At 33.3% G+C, this 20,102-nt stretch overlaps 1 protein-coding gene across 6 annotated transcripts in view; it reads left to right on the forward strand.

The window, feature by feature from the left end:
* The window catches only part of LOC116282436 (protocadherin-15-like), a 504,558-nt gene that overhangs the window by 421,658 nt on the left and 62,798 nt on the right, over nucleotides 1-20,102 (forward strand). The window contains exons 7-8 of one of the 6 annotated variants that reach the window (XR_012077458.1): nucleotides 10,025-10,100; nucleotides 16,107-16,368. The exons of 4 other annotated variants lie outside the window; for them this stretch is intronic. The gene's annotated coding sequence lies outside the window, so the exon portion shown is untranslated. Of the gene's footprint in view, nucleotides 1-10,024; nucleotides 10,101-16,106; nucleotides 16,369-20,102 lie in introns of those variants that run through there. One more of the 6 variants, XR_012077457.1, reaches the window with a different exon arrangement.

The following is a 20,102-nucleotide window of genomic DNA, read 5'->3' on the forward strand; positions in this document are numbered from 1 at the left end:
AATTCTGACTTTGACAAGCCTTACTTTAAGCCATTAAAATTTCTTTAAAGGGCAACAGTGCCTTCATAAAAACCTCTTAAAGATGAATAAAACTTTCTTAAAGATGAGTAAAAAGATAAATTTTCAGGAGCTTTTACATATATATGTTTTTTTTAATTCTGGGAAGAAGCAAAATAGCATAGATTTACTACTGGCAGGAAGTTGTGAAATGCCTAAATGACCCAACAGAGAGTAAAACTCAAAATCCCTTATCACCTCACAGCCCCTCTAGGCTAGTAATGGCTCAGTATTTTTATTGTTACATTTTAGATATTTCAAGAATTACTTTCTGTTACACTAACATATAGTTATAATATACATACAGTTGTAATAGGTAGGTATGTATGTGTTCATATATGTGTATGTGTGTGTTGCTATATATTGCTTACTAATTCTCTACCAATGTCATATTATCCACTTTGTCTTTCTATATGATTAGCATAGTTATCTTTATTAAGAAAAAATCTTTATTAAGAAAAAAAATGAATAACCTGATAACTCTTTGGTGAAAAACCATATAGTCTTAAAGTTGGGAGTGATCTTGGACTTTCTTGTCTTCCCCATTGCAGGATTAATTTTTACAGCATTCATGGAAAGTCACTCAAGGTTGAGGAGTTTGCAAATGCACTCAAGGTTAAGGAGTTTGTAAATCTGGATTACTGACATTTGTCTTGCAGGACAGTTCCCAATAATCAATAGAGCCATTTTCCTTTCCTGTTTTCTTGGGTGTATGATTAGAATAAAATTCCTGCTCATCTTCCTCCCTTTTACCTAGTTAAACTGTTAATCTGCTGAAACATCTGTTAAAGTTATCACAAATTTGCTTAATTAGGTGTCTTCTCAGATTATTCAAGAAATCATCCTACATATGGAGACTCTCAACCACAGTACTACCCATCTCTCCCAGCCTCGGTTATCTTGTCTCTTTGCGTGTATGTGTGTGTGTGTGTGAGTGAGTGAGAGTGAGTGAGAGAGAGAGATAAATGGGGAAGTGGAGGAGAGACTGAAGCTTGATATTTCATCTTGAAATTGTGATGGCATGTGTCTTCCTGTTACTTATGCCACAAAGTGAATCACATTTGTGTGAAATCATCATTATCCCACAAAAATAGAAACTCCAGAAAATAGTCTTTCTTTTTCCTTGTTCACACACAGTACAGATTTTAAGCCTTGCCTTGAGGAGACAATGAAGTTTCTTCTCCTTCTTGAACTAAACATACTTTAGGGACATAGCAATTGTTTACCTGAAACAAGTAATTCAAGATATAAACATTGTTTCTAGTCCTAAATCAGTATTTTTGTTTGATATTCTGTATTTTCTTAGTTTTCCCAAACATTTTGACTGCTTTAAATTAAAATATAAAATTATACATCTCTTACATGTTTAAATTGTAATTAAATGAAAACATACAGTTTTTTGTCTAGTAGTGATATTTTCATGCAGCTGAGAAACATATGAAGCTAAAAAGGATTTAAATCTATTCATTTGATTTTTAAGTGTCTCCTGCCACTTTAAAGGAAGCAACTAAGAGTAAGTAAATAAATATTATCTCCTGGGGACTTTGTTAATAAGTAAGTGAGATTAAATCCTTAACATAGAAATCTGATCATTTTACATAGAACAGATACTCTAGTTAAAGAATAAATATATGTTCTCCGTTGACTGACTTAATTCACTTGTATGGCCAGCATTATTCTAAGTATTAGGGATTGAAGAATGAATTCAACAAAAATCCCCAGCCTCTTTTTTGGGCAAAGAGCTATTGGTTTCATTTATTATTCTACAATGTGTTTGTCCATTCATGCAATTGCCTTTGAGGGCAAAAATATTATTATTAAGTAGAAATATCAAAAACATAAATATCAAGATGGACATTGGAAAGTAAATCTACTTAATAGCAATAAGAAGCTTGCTTGAACTCATTAGAGGCTTTTCTGGTGTATAAATTAATACTTTATAGCCCATCTTGGTACAACATTGCCCCAACTGTTAGATCATACAAGGCATCATATTAAAGTGTATTTCTGCAACCAGTTTTATTTGCGTCATAGAAGTTAAGTCATAGGCAAAAAAATCACAGTTTAGAACATAAAACCACAAGCTATATATTTTGCTGATTGTTTTCCAAATTTCTAAATTATGATTTTTTCTAAAGATTGCTATCAGAAAGTATCATTTCTCCTTCCAACTCAATGTGTGCTAAAATTATTCTAGGTAAATAAAAATTAGTCATTTTATTTGAAGGAAGAACAACAATTAGAAGTTTAACAATACAAAGAAGAGTGTTTTTTCTGTTGTGCCAGTGAATAGCTGAGTGTAGGTACTTCCTTTTTCTATGCTACTCTCTGTAATACCAGTTTATTTTAACAAATATTTTTATAGAGCTTTAGAAATAGGTCCCTTATGTTACTATGCACAAAATACCTTCACAAGGTAGGCACTTCTTTGTTCAGCTGAGGATGTTTTATTTTACTTCATTTGTTCATTTTATTTTTTTGCCTTGTCTACTTTGGGGATTATGTAATTTTTCATTTCTGTTTAAAAAGTGATTTGTAATGTTCCCATTCTTCTAAACCCGCTAGAGCCATTGTAGAGAAACAACCAAAGAGTTTTAAGAGCTGTGTACCTTAAGAAAACAAACGTGATAGAGGAAGATGGGATTTATTTTTACTGATTTTAGTTTTTGTGTTTGTTCTTGTGGTTGTTTATAACTTTTAGAGAGTAGAATACTGTAGAAGAGAGACACTGAGAGGAGGAATAATTAATCATATAGTTATCTTCTTTTGTCATTTTTCTTCTCACTCTCCTCCTTCTAGTTAGAGAAAGTTTCACATACGAAAGGAGTAGGAATGTGGCTAAACTAGGGAGAATGATGACAAACATGAGAAGCTAAGATGCAGATTTAATAGGCCGTTCACAAATCTGCTTTGGGTAGATTCTGGATTGCTGCTAAAGAGCTTGGATTAAATGCAAAGTAATCAAAGCTTTATTTGGTTGCTCTCCTGGATGCATTTCATTGTGTCTTAAGATACCCAGCTGCCTCCTGAGTTCTATCATTGTGCAAAAGGACGAGACCCTTCAGATTCTGTTCTCATTAACATATTTTGTTCCTTCTTGGCTAGGGTACCATCATCTCAGTTTAGAGTCAACTGCTGATCTAATTATTGGGGCAAAATAATCTTCCCAAGGTCTGAATAAATTTAAGTGTCTAGTAGGAATTTTTATTTTAAAGGGGAGGTGTAAAGTACACACTAACAGAATTCTGAAGGAATCAGAGTAGAGAGTTTTAAGCATAAGTACTTCTGTATCCATTGTCCCTATTTCAGTCATATCCTTCCTTCCACTTAAATTATCTAGAAATTTTTTTTAAAATGAAAGACATCAATATTCCTGATACATATCATGATTCCCTTGCTGATGTTTACAAAGGGACCCCATAGTGTCTAAAGACACACGAAGTGGGGAGCAAATGGGAGTTAGCACAGAGAATTAAAAACATTCAAAACGAGAATCAAATACTCAAAATCAAGTTTTCACCTCTCAAATTGTTAGAAACAAAATGCTATGTCGTGTTTGTTGTCTTTTGAATTTTGTGCACTGTGGTCGTAAATGTCTCATATCAGTGGTTATTTAACCCATTTAGCTATTTTAACAAAATAATATTTACAAAGCTCTGCAGAAGTCATGTGTTCATTTTGTTCCATCCTGGAACAATGTTACTATTTAATAAAGCAAAGAGCAATGACGAAAGAAAGAAAGAAAGAAAGAAAGAAAGAAAGAAAGAAAGAAAGAAAAAGAAAGAAAGAAAGAAAGAAAGAAAGAAAGAAAGAAAGAAAGAAAGAAAGAAAGAAAGAAAGAAAGAAAGAAACAAAGAAACAAAGAAAGAAAGAAAGAAAGAAAGAAAGAGAGAAAGAAAGAAAGAAAGAGAGAAAGAAAGAGAGAGAAAGAAAGAAAGAAAGAAAGAAAGAAAGAAAGAAAGAAAGAAAAGAAAAGAAAAGAAAAGAAAAGAAAAGAACGGACCAAATGAAACAAAAAGAAAAACAAATAATACCATATCTTTTACATGTATTTTTCAATTACTGCCAGCAGGATGCATTGTCCTAGAATATGCCGTTTTCATTTCTTTGCCATTTACTGGCTGCTCCCTTAACCCAGTGTCTTCAGTCCCACTCATCTTTAGGTCTTCTCCAAGATCCCAAATCTGACGCCTCTTATTCTTCTTATAGTCCTCTTTAGTTGCTATATATATTATTACAAAAGCCCGAAAGAACCAGTATAGCAAAGCAGGACTCTACTCAGGGTGAAAGAATGGAAAGACTAAGTGGGCTAAGCCAGAGTATTTTACGGAGACGGAGGGAAACTATGGGAGTGTTCTTTGGCTGAAGAGACTCTCAGAAATGAGAATAGGAAAGAATATAGGCAGCAGTGTACATTTCTGAATCAAAACAGATCTGAATTTGAATCATATGCTGCAACATACTAGCTATGTGACCTTGGAAACATTAGTAACTTCTTAAATCAATTTAAAAAAAAAATCATAACATGGCTAAAATACACCTCTCTCACGGGATCGGTATCCAGATGGAAGGAGATAATATGAGTACGATGTTTATACAAGTGCCTTGTTTTAAACACTCAGCATAAGAACGTATTTTTGAGATATGAAGTGTTTTGAAAGCAAGTTTGAGAGTTAAAACCTTGGGCAAATACAAAGCCAGTAGTTTTTAAGGCATAAGAGATAATACATGACATTTCTGAAGAAGGGACTCTTTAGAGAAATCAGGATCTGTCCTGGTGGACAGAACCCCTTCAGCTTCTAGGTTATGATCCAACCAGGTTGTATTTACATTCCCTGGGATGAGGAGCAGTGACAGTGATGGTTATGTTGATAACAAAAATGATGGAATAAGATAAACATGAAGATAATAACTAAAGATTTTTTTGTGGCAATTTTACCCAGGACACGCCCTCTGTATCACTGATGGAACTATCAATAAATACAAATGGAACTAAAGGTTTTAAAACAACATTTAGAGAAATTATTTTAATGACAAGGATATGAAGATAATTGAACTAAGTAAGATGTGTTAAACCAATATTTAGCTATCTAATATATTATAAATAGCTCTTCCTTTACACACATTTTCTCTAGGGAGTAAAGAGACGTATTTACTTTCTGTAGATATTCAGTGTTCTTCAAAGTGTCTTTCTTATAAAAATGTTAAATTAATTGTTGGGGGGATGGAGGGAGGTGGTTAAAAAAACACACTGCTTTATACCAGCACATATAACTATGTGATTTATATAATAAACACAACCACAGCAGCAATATATTTTCTGGATGTTAATAGCCTGAAATTCCTTTCAGTGGCAGCATTAATCAGTCAAGGATGGGTTATTTTATGGTCTTTAATGGCCTTTGTTGATAGATGGAGATTTTGTTTACAGATTATTCTTCATGGAACCGCCATACATTGCAAGCTATGATTCTTAAGAGATGTTCTCAAAATACAAATTGCACTGCTGAGAAATCTGTTCACAGCTAAATTAAATTAGATAGCGGCATTCTTTATGAAGCATAGGTAATGGAGCAGTATGCTAAAAATGCCTTTTCCAGAGACATTAGTGTGGAATGTCTTAAACATACAGTTTTTCCTTAAGAAATATTTCTCTACTTGTGTGCAAGTTTATGAGCCTCCTTGTTGTTGCTCCAGAGTAATTTATGTAGAATACATAACATTTGAAGTTTATTTTATGATGTTTGACTATTATAATGAATATCTGCCTTCAGGTCAGACATTACCAGCCATTCTCATTTTTAAAAAATGAACAAAAACAGAAGTGCCCATTTATATATCCCAAATGTTTTAATAATGTTGGATATATTGAGTGCAGCAGTGAGAGTTTTAATAATTGTCGCCATGTTTTGTTTCACAGAGAGTAATTGTTTATTGTACCTTTGAGGGCAGCATTATTCACAGGCTTGTGATACATGATTATTGTTCATCTTGGTTCTAATAATATTTTGCTCACAAAAGCCGTATGGATTGAGTACAGAACCTAAAAGTTTGGGTATGATTATATTACTTTAGAATACGTTTTTATTTCCCGAGTGTTATTGATTTTTAAAATCTCTACCTAGGGATTAAATATGTTTTTGTTGTTGTTGAGCTTTTTTTTTTTTTATTGAAAGCTGCACATGTAGAAACAAATGGTTGTGTCTGACTAAACTACACTAAATAATTTAATTCAGTGTAGCAATTGTATTTTTAAAAGAATTTCAATGCCTGGCTTCCTAAAGGATGCCACCTGACTAGAGGACATCATTTTATTTGATGACTTTGTCCTTTTATTTTGAGCGAAGTTTGACAGAATCCCTCACAGACCAGAGCTCTGTATGTTCTTCTTTTCTAGCTTTATCACATTTACGGTATTTGTCAAAGAAAAATGTTTCAGGTTAACAATTTTATGTTGAAAATTTCAATGTTTTTGCAGGCCTGCTCACAGAAAATCAAAATGATATAGTCAAGGCTTTTCCAAACAGACATGCATGACGTAGTATGATTAGCAGTGTCTTGTCTCACTTCATCAGTAGGCTGTATGACAATGCATTTTTTCCTCCACCTCCATTCCTAGACATCTGTAAGGATTCTTTGCTCTAGACAGTAAAACCTTTTTCAAGTTACCGTTGATTTATTGAGATGAGCTAATGTTAATGTGAATATATATATTAAGATAATGTAAATTTGAAAATCTTCATTACCCTCTAATCTCTTATATGTCCTTACTGAATGAAGTGTTTTTATATTAAAGCAATTCTTATGCTTAAGATCAGAAGGTAATTTTTTTATTCTGAAACTGAATAGTACCCAGCCATAAAAAGAATGAAATTTTGCCATTTGCAACAACATGGATGGATTTGGAGGGTATTATAAGTGAAACAAGTCAGGTAGAGAAAGACACATACTATATGGTATCATATATTGTGGAATCTAAAGAAATACAAGAAACCAGTAACTATAACAAAAAAGAAACAGACACAAATATAGAGAACAAACTAGTGGTTGCTAGTGGGGAGGGGTAACATAGAGGTAGGGGAGTAACAGGTACAAACTGTTAGGCATAAAATAAGCTACAAGGATATACCATACAACACAGGGAATACAGCCAATATTTTGTAACTATAAATGGAGTATAAGCTTTAAAAATTGTGAATCACTATATTGTACACCTGTAACAGAATACTGTACATCAACTCTACTTCAATTTAAAAATAAAGAAAAATAGTAAGAGGGTCTTTCAGCTGTTGGGGTAATTTATATTTTTAAGATTTAGTGCAATTTTTAAAAATTAAAGTTATGCTTAAAATCTATGAAAATAATAAATTGTTTTAAATATAGTATTTATACACAGAAAAATCATAAAATATGATATAATGTAACTGAGATAGTTACAAGATAAGTACAGGATTTAATTACAGAATTTATATGTATGGCATGTGATAGACTAATGATAATGGCGTATAACTATACAATTTATCTAAATTTAATAGTCTTCTTAATTGAGGATCCTGGGGCAAATTTTCTGATCCTCTCTCTACCTCTGCCCCCCTACCTAATATATAATAGTGTGTCAAATTATTAAATATGGAAAAAGTAAGGGAGAATGGTGTAAGTGGTACGGGGAGGAGAGTGAAATGCAGGAGCGGTGTATACAGATAGATTGTGAAAGGATGGTCAAAACAAGGAAAAGTCACATCAAAGACAATTAAAGACCAAGAGTACAGGAGGATTCCTAAGGGAAGGATGACAGAAGAACAGAAATACACAAGAAAAACCTTAAAAAGCTCTGTTTCTGTTATAGTCTACTACCGTAAATATTTCAATTTAAAATTCTAGGGTATCATCACCCTCAGGCCAAATGGTAGGTGGTTGCAAATACTTATAAAAGGAGAAGGAATTAAAAAAAGATTATACCAATCTGAGTTAGATAGAAAGATTGACTAAGATAACCTCACACCTGTCAGATTGGCTATCATCAAAAAGAAAACAAATGTAGGTGAGGATGTGGAGAAAAGGGAACCCTCATGCACTGTTGGTGGGACTATAAATTGGTATAGCCACTGTGGAAAACAACATGGAAATTTGTCCGAAAAACTAAAAATAGAACTATCATATACCCAGTAATTCCACTCCTAGGTATATATTCCAAAAATATAAAACAAAACAAAAACACTAATTTGAAAGATATATGCAACCCCAACATTCATAGCAGTATTATTTACAATTGCCAAGATAAGGAGTTTGGACCATCCTTTCATAATCTGTCTGTATGCCCCACTCCATGCTTTCTGAACAAGAAGAAGGGTAACCTGACTTATGTGCTTGCTTGACTTTTGATCCCTTCTCCCCAGCTTAGGCTCTTGGTTGCTGATTCTAGTTAAGGACATTCCTGATTTTCCTCTCTTAGGTCGAAATCTGGTCTCTCCCCATAATCTTGATTCTGACCCATTGCTTGCATGTCTAAGGCAGCGTACAGGTACAAAACTTATGAAGCTGTGGTTCTGTCACTTCTCCTTCATGTGACTTTGTGCGAATCAGTTATATTCTTTTTGACTGATTTTTTATTAATAAGTTGGGTATAATAATACTTACTTGTGGTATGGGTATAAAATATCATAAATAAAGATATTTGATTTTTTTAAGTGTTCTCTAAATGGCAAAAAAAAGTAAAATAATGCTTAATAACAATGACATTTTTATCTGAAAATAAACCATAGCCAAATCAGATGGGAAGAGTGACTAAGCGGCCTTTGCTGTTTCAGGGCTCTCCTTATTATCTAGGAATGTGTTAAATACTGGCAACTGAGATCATAAAAATGCTCATTGCCATGGTGTTTGTATTCTTACGTGTGGGATTTCACCTCAGAAGCATGCTCCTTTGTTCCTTCATTTATACTTAACTAATACTTGCTGTATCCTGGACACTTTTCTGTAATCTTGGAAACCTAGAGTTTGAGAAAATGATGTGCCCCACCTAAAAGACTGCCTGTGATTGGTTAGGCAGCAGGTTTCCTCTGCTGCAATCAGGAGTGCATTCTGAGACTGGGCTTGTAAAGTTCCAGATCTCTCCTTGAGGAGGGATGTCATTTTCAGTAATTGAGAACTTAGTGTACAAGTGCTTCCCGCACTATGTATCAGTGAAAAATACAGAGCTCACTTCTTGGGTCACACTGGCTCTCCTCTCGCGGTATCCTTGCATGGCCCTGCCTCTGTGCTCTCACAGGGGGAAGGAGGGAGGGAAAGGAAGCAAGCTCTCTAGTGCTTCTTACAAGAGATGCGAATTCATCATTAGGACCCTACTGTCTTCGTTCATTAGGGCCCCACTGACTTCATCTAAACCTATTACCTCCCAAAGGCCCCCCTCTCCAAATACCATCATGTTGGGAGCGACAGCTTCAGCATATGAACATGGAGGTGACAAAATTCAGTTCACAGCTCATCGTAACCAAAACTTTCATTTTGGGGAACTGTGTAAAGTAAGACTACCTATAGTTTGGACCTCATGCTAAAAAGTCAGACAGACCCTGTTCAAACCTTTAGCATTTACTACTTATGAAACATCAGGAGGAAGCGTAATCTTTCTAAGCCTTGGTTTACATACCTGTAACATGGGAAAAAATACAGCCTATACTATAAGATTGTTAAAAAGATTAAGTAAGGTGATGTATATAGAGCAAGCACTCAATAAGAACAAAGAAATACCCAAATGTACATTAGTTCTTTGGACTATGGTATCCTCATTACCTAGCACAAGGCCTAAAACATAATGGGCACTCAATCAAGATGTTTTAAATGAATGAAACTCTAGTTTCTTCACTCTGGGAGCAATACCATCACTAAATAAAACTATGTGACACTTTATTTTAAGCTGTCAAAATGTGTTATCAGGAAAATGTGAAAACTGATTACACTTTCTTCCTAGCCCCATCTCTGCTATGCAGTGGAACAGCAATGACTGCTCTTTTTTAAATGAAAATTATATGAAATGAAAATTATATGTGAGTATAATAAACACAAAACTGGGTCTCATTTTCCTGAAAATTAGCCTTAAAAGGAAAAACTGGGAGTAACTTTGTTTCCATCTTGATTTAGTGGTTTTATTAATCCTATACTCCCTCCTTGGTACAGGGCTATTTCTGCACGAATCTATTGGGCTTTTCCAGATACCATCAGATTAACTCACTTGTGCCTTTAAGACAGAGATGAAGTGTCTATTTTTCAAATCTCAATTGTTCTACCCACAGGAAAGCAATATTATTTTTCAGTTGATGAGCTTTAGCACATGAACAATTAAGAAGACATAACTGAATAAAGCTAGTCAGCAAAATGCAAGAGCTTGCCTCTGGCAACCTGCTGACGTTGACTGCAGCTAGTATCTGTGGCGTTATGTGTTAAGCTGACGGTACCAATGGGTGGAAAAGTTGTGACAGTAATTGTACAGTTTTGGTACCTCCATGTTTTAAAATTGCTTTTTTAAAATATATATTGCTAAGAGAACTCATAAGGCTGATAATAAGAGAATGAAACTATTGGTTGAACTACAACTGTCACACTGCTATTGCAGAAGGCAAATGAAACACAAAATCTTTTTCTGGTTGTTAACAACGGCTCTGAGGCTTAGTTTTAATTACTGTAAGAAAACTTTCCTTATTCTAAGGTAGGGGGTAAGCCATTTAACAAAGTGTAGATTGATTAGAGCCTTTATTCAAAACTTTAATATATTAAAGGCTGAGTTTTACAGTAGTCAGCTCCCTGAAGAAACTAGGAATTTCTACCTCTCTTCAATGGGAAATGGTAATTGATAGGGAATTGCTATATTAGTAATACCAAGATCAAGAGCCAGAAAGCCTCAGAAGATTGATGTCCTAATTAAAGTAGTTGAGCCCACGGTGGGGGTCTGTTTTGGGTGTTTTCTTACTTAAACTAAACCTTTGAGGAAGCCAATGTCTTGGGGTCGTATATAGTTTCTAAAAAGACTTAGGGAACCTGTGTAATTGCATGTTGTTCTTGGGACATTTTGTACAGTTTGACATATTTTATATTTTGATGCCATAAAAATGTATTTGCTCATAAGATTTGCATATACTGGAAGCAAACCTACCATTTGGTCAAACATTCTTCTATTTGTAATTACTCATCACATTTTCTTTTTCTTTTTCTTTATATGAGTAGACTATCATTCCCAATGGATATTTGGCCAAATTTCTCTTATATACAGCCATAATTTTAACATATATTCATTCACTCACTACTGAATTTCAGCTATTCCACCCAAGGACATCTGCCAGCACAGCTAGATTTCTATGCAGGCAGGGGGATGGTAAATGAGAGATTAGAATGAATTGGGGTGAATATTTGTTTTGGCCTGAGACATAATTCTGTTAATTTAGCCTTAATAGACAGAAAACAAGTAGAAAACCATTTCAGTTTAAATAGGGAAATAGTAAACAAACTATCTGTTCTACACCCTAGAAACAATAATTTTGACCAAAGCCATTAATGCATCAGAAATGAGCTTAGATTTATAGACTGTGTGTCTTGGTATTTAGGCAGATACTCTATTGTTAGTGTTAAGTGTTCAAATGTTGCCAAATAACATCCAAAAGGTGAATAAAATCATTACAAAAAAAAAAAGAATGAATTGGGGTGAAAACAAACAAAAAGACAAAGAAGAAAAATGTAAGGGGGATATGAGGGAAAGAGATATAAATTAAGGAAGAATAATGAGAAAAGGTACAAATTACCAAATCAGAAGATAGTTAATTGGTAAAAGAAAAATGATACAAAAATATCTTATTGCGGATAATATATTTCCCATGATAGTAGATTTAGGGGATAACTATCAATTTTGTAGAATTTTTAATACTTGCTCCAAGTAGATTACTTTGAGAAAATACTATTAAGAGTGTTTGCACCTTTTTAACAGATGCAATTATTTTTAAGATCATTTTTTATGCAATAATAAGGTGTGATACATTCTACAATTAAAAGTAGAAGCATTTTTTCTATTCTAAAAGTTGTGAATCTTTGTAGTTACATGTTTATTTGCAGATCTTTATATCCTAAATAAAAGCATATATGGTATACTGATACCATAAGATTCAAATATCGTCCTATTGAACTTTTGGTTGTCTTCATTTAAAATGACAAAATAGGTACTTACATTTAGGCAATCATTTTTTGTCTACCATTTTAATTTCAAGTAAGCAGTTGTAGCTAAGTAGATCTACCTTAAATGGTTATTGTGCAGGTGCTGAATATACTTTTAGGAGTGTCTTATTTTCACATATCTCCACTGTGATAGCGGAAAGAAAATCAATTTCTTTTTTTTCCAGCTTGTAGGTGGGGTTTATAATTGAAGTGATGATGTGCATGATTAGCAGATAGAATATTTCTTTAAGATACTATTTGGGAGCTGATGATCTTACCTACTAAATATATGTTGGAATTTCTGTATGTTTGGATACTATTACTCCTAAACTAGTTTTTCATGTTCCTTTCTCATCTGTAGTTCAAATAATTAAAGCATTTGCCAATTGTAATATCCCTTTTTAGTATATAACTCTCCCTGTGTTCTTTTAGTATTATCCACATGCCCACACCTACACTCCGTGACATATCTTTAATTTTGACCTGTGAAAAGGTATCATAAAACAGTGTTCTAATTAATAAAGTAAAATGGAGGAAAAGAACAATTATCTAAGTAGTATAGTAAACATAAACAAAAGAGATTCTAAAAAACAGTTGAATTCTTCAATTGTTTGATATAATATTCTCTATATTATACCCATTGGGTCACATTTGTTAATGGTATAGATCAAATATTTCCTATCAGGGTCTAGTCTGTTTAATCTACCAAAAGCATGACTTATTTTATATAAAGTCAAAAAAAAAGCAAAACCAGCACATGTATTGTTTTGGGATACATATATTGTACTGTATCAACTAATGCAAGTGATAAATAGCATGAAATTCAGTAACATGCATGAAAGGGTATGCAATTGTAACATACCAGTAATGTTCTATTTTCTTAAGTTGGGTGGCGTCAGATAAACATTTTATAATCAGATTTTTTAAATTATTTAAAATAGAAATACATAGTTTGGGTGTACTTTTTTTCTTTTTTAAATAACAACTTTATTGAGATGTAATCTATATATCACAAAATGCTTCCTTTAAGTGTACAATTCAGTGGTTTTATTTGTACAGCCATTACCAGTATCTAATGTAGGAAAATTTTTATTTTCCCAGAACAAAATTCTGTGTCTATTAGCAGGTATTCCTCATTCCTCTTGGCCCTTAGTAACCACTGATCTACTTTCTGTCTCTATTGACTTACCTATTTTGGACATTTTATACAAATAGAATAATGTAATATGTGACTTCTTTTGTGGGTCCTTTTGTGACTGCCTTTGTTCACTTAACATGATGTTTTCAGGGTTCATCTGTGTTGCTGAGTGTATCAGTATTTCATTCATTTTTATTGCTGCATAGTATTCCATTGTATAGATACATCATATTTATTTAGCTATTGGTTGAGGGAAATTTGGGTCGTTTCTCCTTTTTTGGCCATTATGAATAATGGTGCTGTGAACATTTATGTACAAGTTTTTGTGTGGAGATATGTTTTCCATTCTCTTGGGTGTATACCTAGGAATAGAATTGCTAGGTAGCTCAGTTGTTTTCTTTTAAATAAACAGTAATTTATCCCTGTAAACCTCAGCCTATAGGGTATGATGACTGGATAAATAATTTATGGTATAAATATACAATGGAATACTACTCAGCCATAAAACTTAATGTAATCATGCCATTTCCAGCAACATGGATGGACCTAGAGATTATCATACTAAGTGAAGTAAGTCAGATAGAGAAAGACAAATACCATATGATATCACTTATATATAGAATCGAAAAAAAAGTGACATGAAATTGATCTACAAAACAGAAACAGATTCACAGGCATAGAAAACAAACAAGGTTACCACAGGGAAAAGGGAGTGGAGAGGGATAAGTTAGGAATTTGAGATTTGCAGATATAAACTACTATGTACAAAACAGATAAACAACAAGGTCCTACACAGGGACCTATATTCAATAGCCTGTAATAACCTATAATGAATAAGAATATGAAAAATAATACATATACATATGTATATGTGTGTGTGTGTGTGTGTGTACAACTGAATCACCAGGCTGTATACCAGGAACTAACACATTATAAATCAACTATACTTCAGTTAAAAAAAAAAATCAATTGAGCACCTATTCTGGACTACTCAGTGTGCCGATTAAAGTAATTTACATTCAAAAATTTACACTAATAGAATAGATATATGAATAGACTAATAGTGTACACTCTATAGGCTGAGGTTTAGAGATAATTTAATGTTTATTTAAAAGAAAACAGATATCTGAGTTACCTTATACCTAATATACTAGATGTTAGGATTACATTCAAAATTATAGTATGTCTATTCTATTAGTGTAGACTAATAGTGTGTGTTTTTTTTTAATAAGAAAAAGGATGATTAAAAATGTGCGTATAATTATGACAAGAAATGTCTTGATTATGACCTAACAGCATATAGATCCCTCACTGGGATTCAGATTTACTACTTAATCATTTCAAATCGATGTCACTGAGGCTATGCCTTTTACCAATCACAGGGCAATAAAATAATCAGATGATCAAAGGGAATTTAACAGTCTTTACAGGGTGAAATAGTGTTGCTTTATATGATTGTAAGGATATGCCTATATAATAAGCATTCTCTTATTCTTTGAAAAGGTAGAAAACCGTAGTTTTACAATTTTAAAAGATACCCCTTTTTAAAAAAGAACTAACAAATCATATAAGCCATGAAATATGTAAGGAAAATAAAATTACTGGAATATACCCTAAGTAATAAGATATGTTAATATTATTATGTATTTTAGTGGTTTGTAGTTCATCAAATACTCTGTGTGCATTATATATATGTATATACACACACACACACACATATGCATACATATATTATTAATGCTGAGATAAATACAGTATATCATGTATAGATAATTATTTTAATCCCATTTCACAGATGACAAAACTGAGGTAAAGTAAATGTCCTCTATTATACTGCAGATAAATGGCATAATATGAATGTAAATGAGTATTTCTGACTTCAAATATGTTAGTCTATAGAATACAATGATAAAAATATAATTAACAAGTGATTCTTGAGAAGTAGAATAAATGTGTACTAGACTTATCTCCTTATATCTAAAAGGAAGATACCATACTTTACTATAAAAATAAAATTTGATATTGCATAATGTTTTCATCTTAACAACTAAATCCCATCTATTTAACTCTGCTTATCCCAAAACACAGACTCTAGATTTCACATTGCTGTCTTAGATTTCAGTTTTTATAAGGCAATATATAATTTTTCCTTAAAAAACCCTGGAGACTATGGATATAAATAGACCTTACTGTGTCTTTTAAGAGATTTCTGGTACAGTTGTGGTTGTTTCAATCTGACAACTTCAGGCATAAAGCTGTTTAATACTGAACTATGGGTCTTTTGACATCACCTTTTCAAAGATTAATTTATTTCCTCCTAAGATAATTTATGTCCATAAGCTAAGGATACTATGGACTTTTGAAGTTTGCTTTAGATGCTTGTTTATTAATTCTTATTTTCAAAACAGTGGAGAGAATGGGAAAAATATAAAAAGACCAAATTATGGCAGTAGAGATGACTTCCAAACTGTTTAAGTCTCAAGATAAAGCAAAACTATAACCTCCATAAAACCAACGATTTTTCCCCCACAACTTTATCCAGAAGGGCCAAAACAGTAGGCATGCAGTTAAGTGTGTACTGAGTGAATGAATAAATATATAAACAAGATTAAATTATTCCTGAAAATACAGTTAACTTAAGGTTTTCAATAATTAATAAAAAGTAATGAATTCATAAAGGCATTCCCTAGGTGATTTTTTTGTACTTACTCCACAGAGTCAGACGTCAAAAAAGGGAATTGAAGTTGTGCAGAGAGATGAGGCCAGCTGAGAGCAAGAACTTGGGAACCAAAAGAGACCAGTACATTTCTCATTTTCCACAGTGTACCTTCAATTATTAGACCTAATTTTTGTCTTCTGAGGCCCAAACAAAAATGGGAAACATCTAATCAGTTTTTAAATAGAAAGTTCAGAAATTACTTTTTAACAACTCTCTTTGAAAGGAGATGGTTGCTAAAAATAAAACAATTTTACATCTGTTTTTCTATTCTTTTTTTTGTATCATGACTAGTGTTCTTCAAATGTCACTTTCCCCTATTCTTTTCTACGTTAATTCTTCATGATTCACTTAGAGGAAAAAAATAGTAACATATCTCTGGACATGATTTACAAGTGAGATCTTGGGTGATTGTACTTTGGCATTATTTTTTAAATAAATAAATATGTATAGAACAGCTAATAAGGCTCAAAGTGCATTTTACTCCATTAATATTGCTTAGCATTTTTATACTACCAGAAGAAGTTTGTGAAAAACTGTGACTATGATACAGGCCAGAAGTCCCTGGGCACTTAGGCTGAAATGGTTAGAGTAGGCACTTTCTGTACTTTTTTGTTTCTGCCCTGTATTTTTCAAGTAGATCAGCAATCTTATGGTTACATTTTTATGATTATACTACCAGAGAAGCCAGTATTTCTTAAAACTGCAGAATAGCAGTCAGTCTACTTTGTAAAATTCAGTGTATCAGCCGCAGGGCTACCCTTAGGAGTCAGAAGAGACAACATGAGATGTGGGCGTACACGTGCAGCCTCTCAGCTTCTGATAACGTCTCTATCTTTGGCATGTTGTCTGTTGCTCAACATCAACATTTTATTTCTTAAGATCTCATTGTTTTAGGATTCTCTGATAATATGCAGGTTTCCCTGAACCTTGTAACTGAATTTTTCAGTTGAGGTTACTTTGTCATTCATTCATTCCTCCATTCATATTTGAAAGGTGTTGGTCTCCAAATACGTGGTGAATTTGATTCATATATCAAGTCTCAGCTGAGTCACCTTTGCTGTGAAACCTTCTACATCTACCACGTTTTAGTCTCCATCCCCTGAATAATCAGCCACTCTTTGTACTATTTATAATGAGTTGAGTTTATATTTAAGTTTTACTGTTGTTCACATTGTATTAAATCATTTGTTTAATTGTCTTCCTTCAATAGAATTCAAGCTCTTTAAGAATTATGCTAGTGTCCATCTAGGTCCCTCTATTATTTAACCAGTATAGGGCCTAGCACCTAATGTTAATTTTTAAATGTTTGTTGATTAACAAAACAAGTATCTGAATAATTAATAAAAGATGAGTGAGAGAGTATCTGCTTTAAAGGCACTGCTTTCAAGTCCGATATTTGGCATTAACATATACAGTTACATCAGCATCCACAGGGAATTGGTTCCAGGACCCACCACAGATACCAAACTCCAGTGTTCAAGTCCCATAGTTAGCCTTCCATATCTGCGAATATGAAACCCACAGGTATGGAGGGGTGACTGTGTATTTATTAGAAAAAATACATGTAAGCAGATGCATGCAGTTCAAACCTGAGCTGTTCAAAGGTCAACTGTATAATTATTACATGGCAGGAAATTTGTGCCACAAGGATGAACTCAGAGGAAGGCATTCTTGACTACTTCCAACCCAAGAAATGGTTCAGACTTAGGTCTTTTGCAGTCATATAATTATAATGTCTATAACCTTCATAAGTACTGTATCAAACATAAAATATAACTCTTTGAGATTAAAAATGGTCAAATTTGATTTTATATAGATTTATGTATTTCTTGGGAATGAGTTTGTTGGCTCCTTATTTGGAAAGCAGGAATTTATATTTTTCCAAAGCAGAAATAAAACCAGTTAAAATTTCAAGCAGTTATAAAGACTTATTTCACCTTTGATTAGGACTTTGTTCAAAAGAAGTTTGAGTTACATTGTTTCAAAGGTACTTTCCAAACTAGGAACAGAATTTACTACACAGATGAATTTATTATAGTTATTCAACTTTTGACAACAAAGTTCTCATTTAAATATTTCTAAGTCATTTATGCCATTCCACTTTTGTAGAGAGGATGAGAGAATAAGTAGGATTTTTTTTTAATGGTTTAGGTGAAGTTATGGAACAATTAAACTCCTTCCCATCAGCCTTCAACAGCTGAAGATGCTACACAATCCTATTATACATTTTCATCCTTCTGACCAGAAAACTGGCACCAACTGACTGATTTGTAAGAACAAAGTAGTCTTTTCTTGGTTTGAACGCTTAGTGTTTACTATTATTATTTTAACCATGCAGCATTTCTTAAAGCTCAGGGGACTATCCAGTTTTTCAAATATCAGAATGTCATAAAGAACAGTTTCTTTATACATCAAGGGTTTGATATTCACATTTACAGAAATGATCGACGGCACCACATTAATTGGAGTAAAGGCTGATTTATATGCCTCAGACCAGTGGCTCTCAGTCTTTGTTGGGGGATCAATAACTGCCTATGGAGATTTTTTTAAGAAAAAAAAAATCCCATGCTCACTTCAGGAATGCAGAAAGCACTTCAGAAAGTACAAGAAATATATGAATCAATATTTGTAAAAAGCTCTACAGATGTTTCTAATGTGCACTTAAGTTGAGAATCACTGTGATCAAATATAAAACTTTCCAGTGTCTATAAATCAGCCAAGGTAATGCATGAATCAGTTACACAATTTTGGTTTCTATTAATTTAATTTAGCTAAATTTAATTTAATTATAATACACTCTTTAGAAGAACTCATCAGGGTTATGCGTAAACTGCTAGAAAACTCTTGAAAGAGGAATTGTTCCTGAGTCCAAAAGCCAAAGAATCCTTTCACCAAATGGAGCTTTTCTGAGTAAGGACCAGTACCTGGAGGAGAAGGCTTTATGCAAAGACTGTGTCAGGATGCATGTCACCCATGCAATCTAATCTGTTTATTGGTTCCTGTAATGCTATAACCAATAACTTGATTATAATGAGAAACCATTATAGGAACAGCTGGCCTTGAGTTTCATCCCTATTGAGAGTTCTTGACTTTTGTGGACTAATGATTGAGTTCTTGGCTTTCATGGAATAATGATATGTGATTAATTCATCTTGACATTGTTTTTGCATTCTCTCCAGCACAGCATTTTATGATCAGAGAATACCTCAGGGCACTTTTTGAGCATGGAGTTTCTAACAAGAGAACTCTTGACATTGTGTATTAACTTGCCTCCACATTAATCTTGAAAGCACTGAAGTGCTTTAGACCAAGGAACAAGAGTGGTAAAGAAAATTAAAAATTTTCTTTGAGATCCTCCAGGTCCCTTTCTTTGCCCTCTTCTGTCTTGAATGCATCTCAGTCTCTCAGGTTTTCAAGCACCAAACCAGACATTTTTCTTCATTTTTGTATCAGAATTTCTAGGAGTAAAATAACTCTACCAGATAGCAAACTTCTCAAGGGCAGGACTACCAACATAATTTTTGCCAAATGCCTGACATAGAGTGTATATTCAATAATATTACTTGGAAGGATGAATGAACTTTTCGTGGTAAAGTGTAAATTTTTTATTGGACTTTACGCACACAGCACCTCAGTTCAAAGGGATATAATCAAGGTTATGGTTTCAGAGGCTGAAAAAGGGAAAGAGAGATCTAAGTCATGATAATGATATTGATCACTAATAGAACTAAAATGTTAATGGGAAAACATCCTGATATGTTACCACATCATAATTTTTGAGAGTGATGTGGACCATATGTGTCAATCAGTTTCTAAAGTTCTCTCAGAATCTTGATGCAACCTCCCAAGATTTGACATCTTCTAAGACTGACTGAATGGTTGAATTCCCTACGCTTGACAAATCATAGGAAAATCCCCGTTATATTCTGCTTTATAATCCTTCTTCTCGATAATTCCATAAAATTAACAGAGAACCCACCTTCCCAAATTTAA

This window comes from Vicugna pacos, chromosome 11 (genome assembly GCF_048564905.1).
Source record: "Vicugna pacos chromosome 11, VicPac4, whole genome shotgun sequence".
Classification (NCBI taxonomy): domain Eukaryota; kingdom Metazoa; phylum Chordata; class Mammalia; order Artiodactyla; family Camelidae; genus Vicugna; species Vicugna pacos.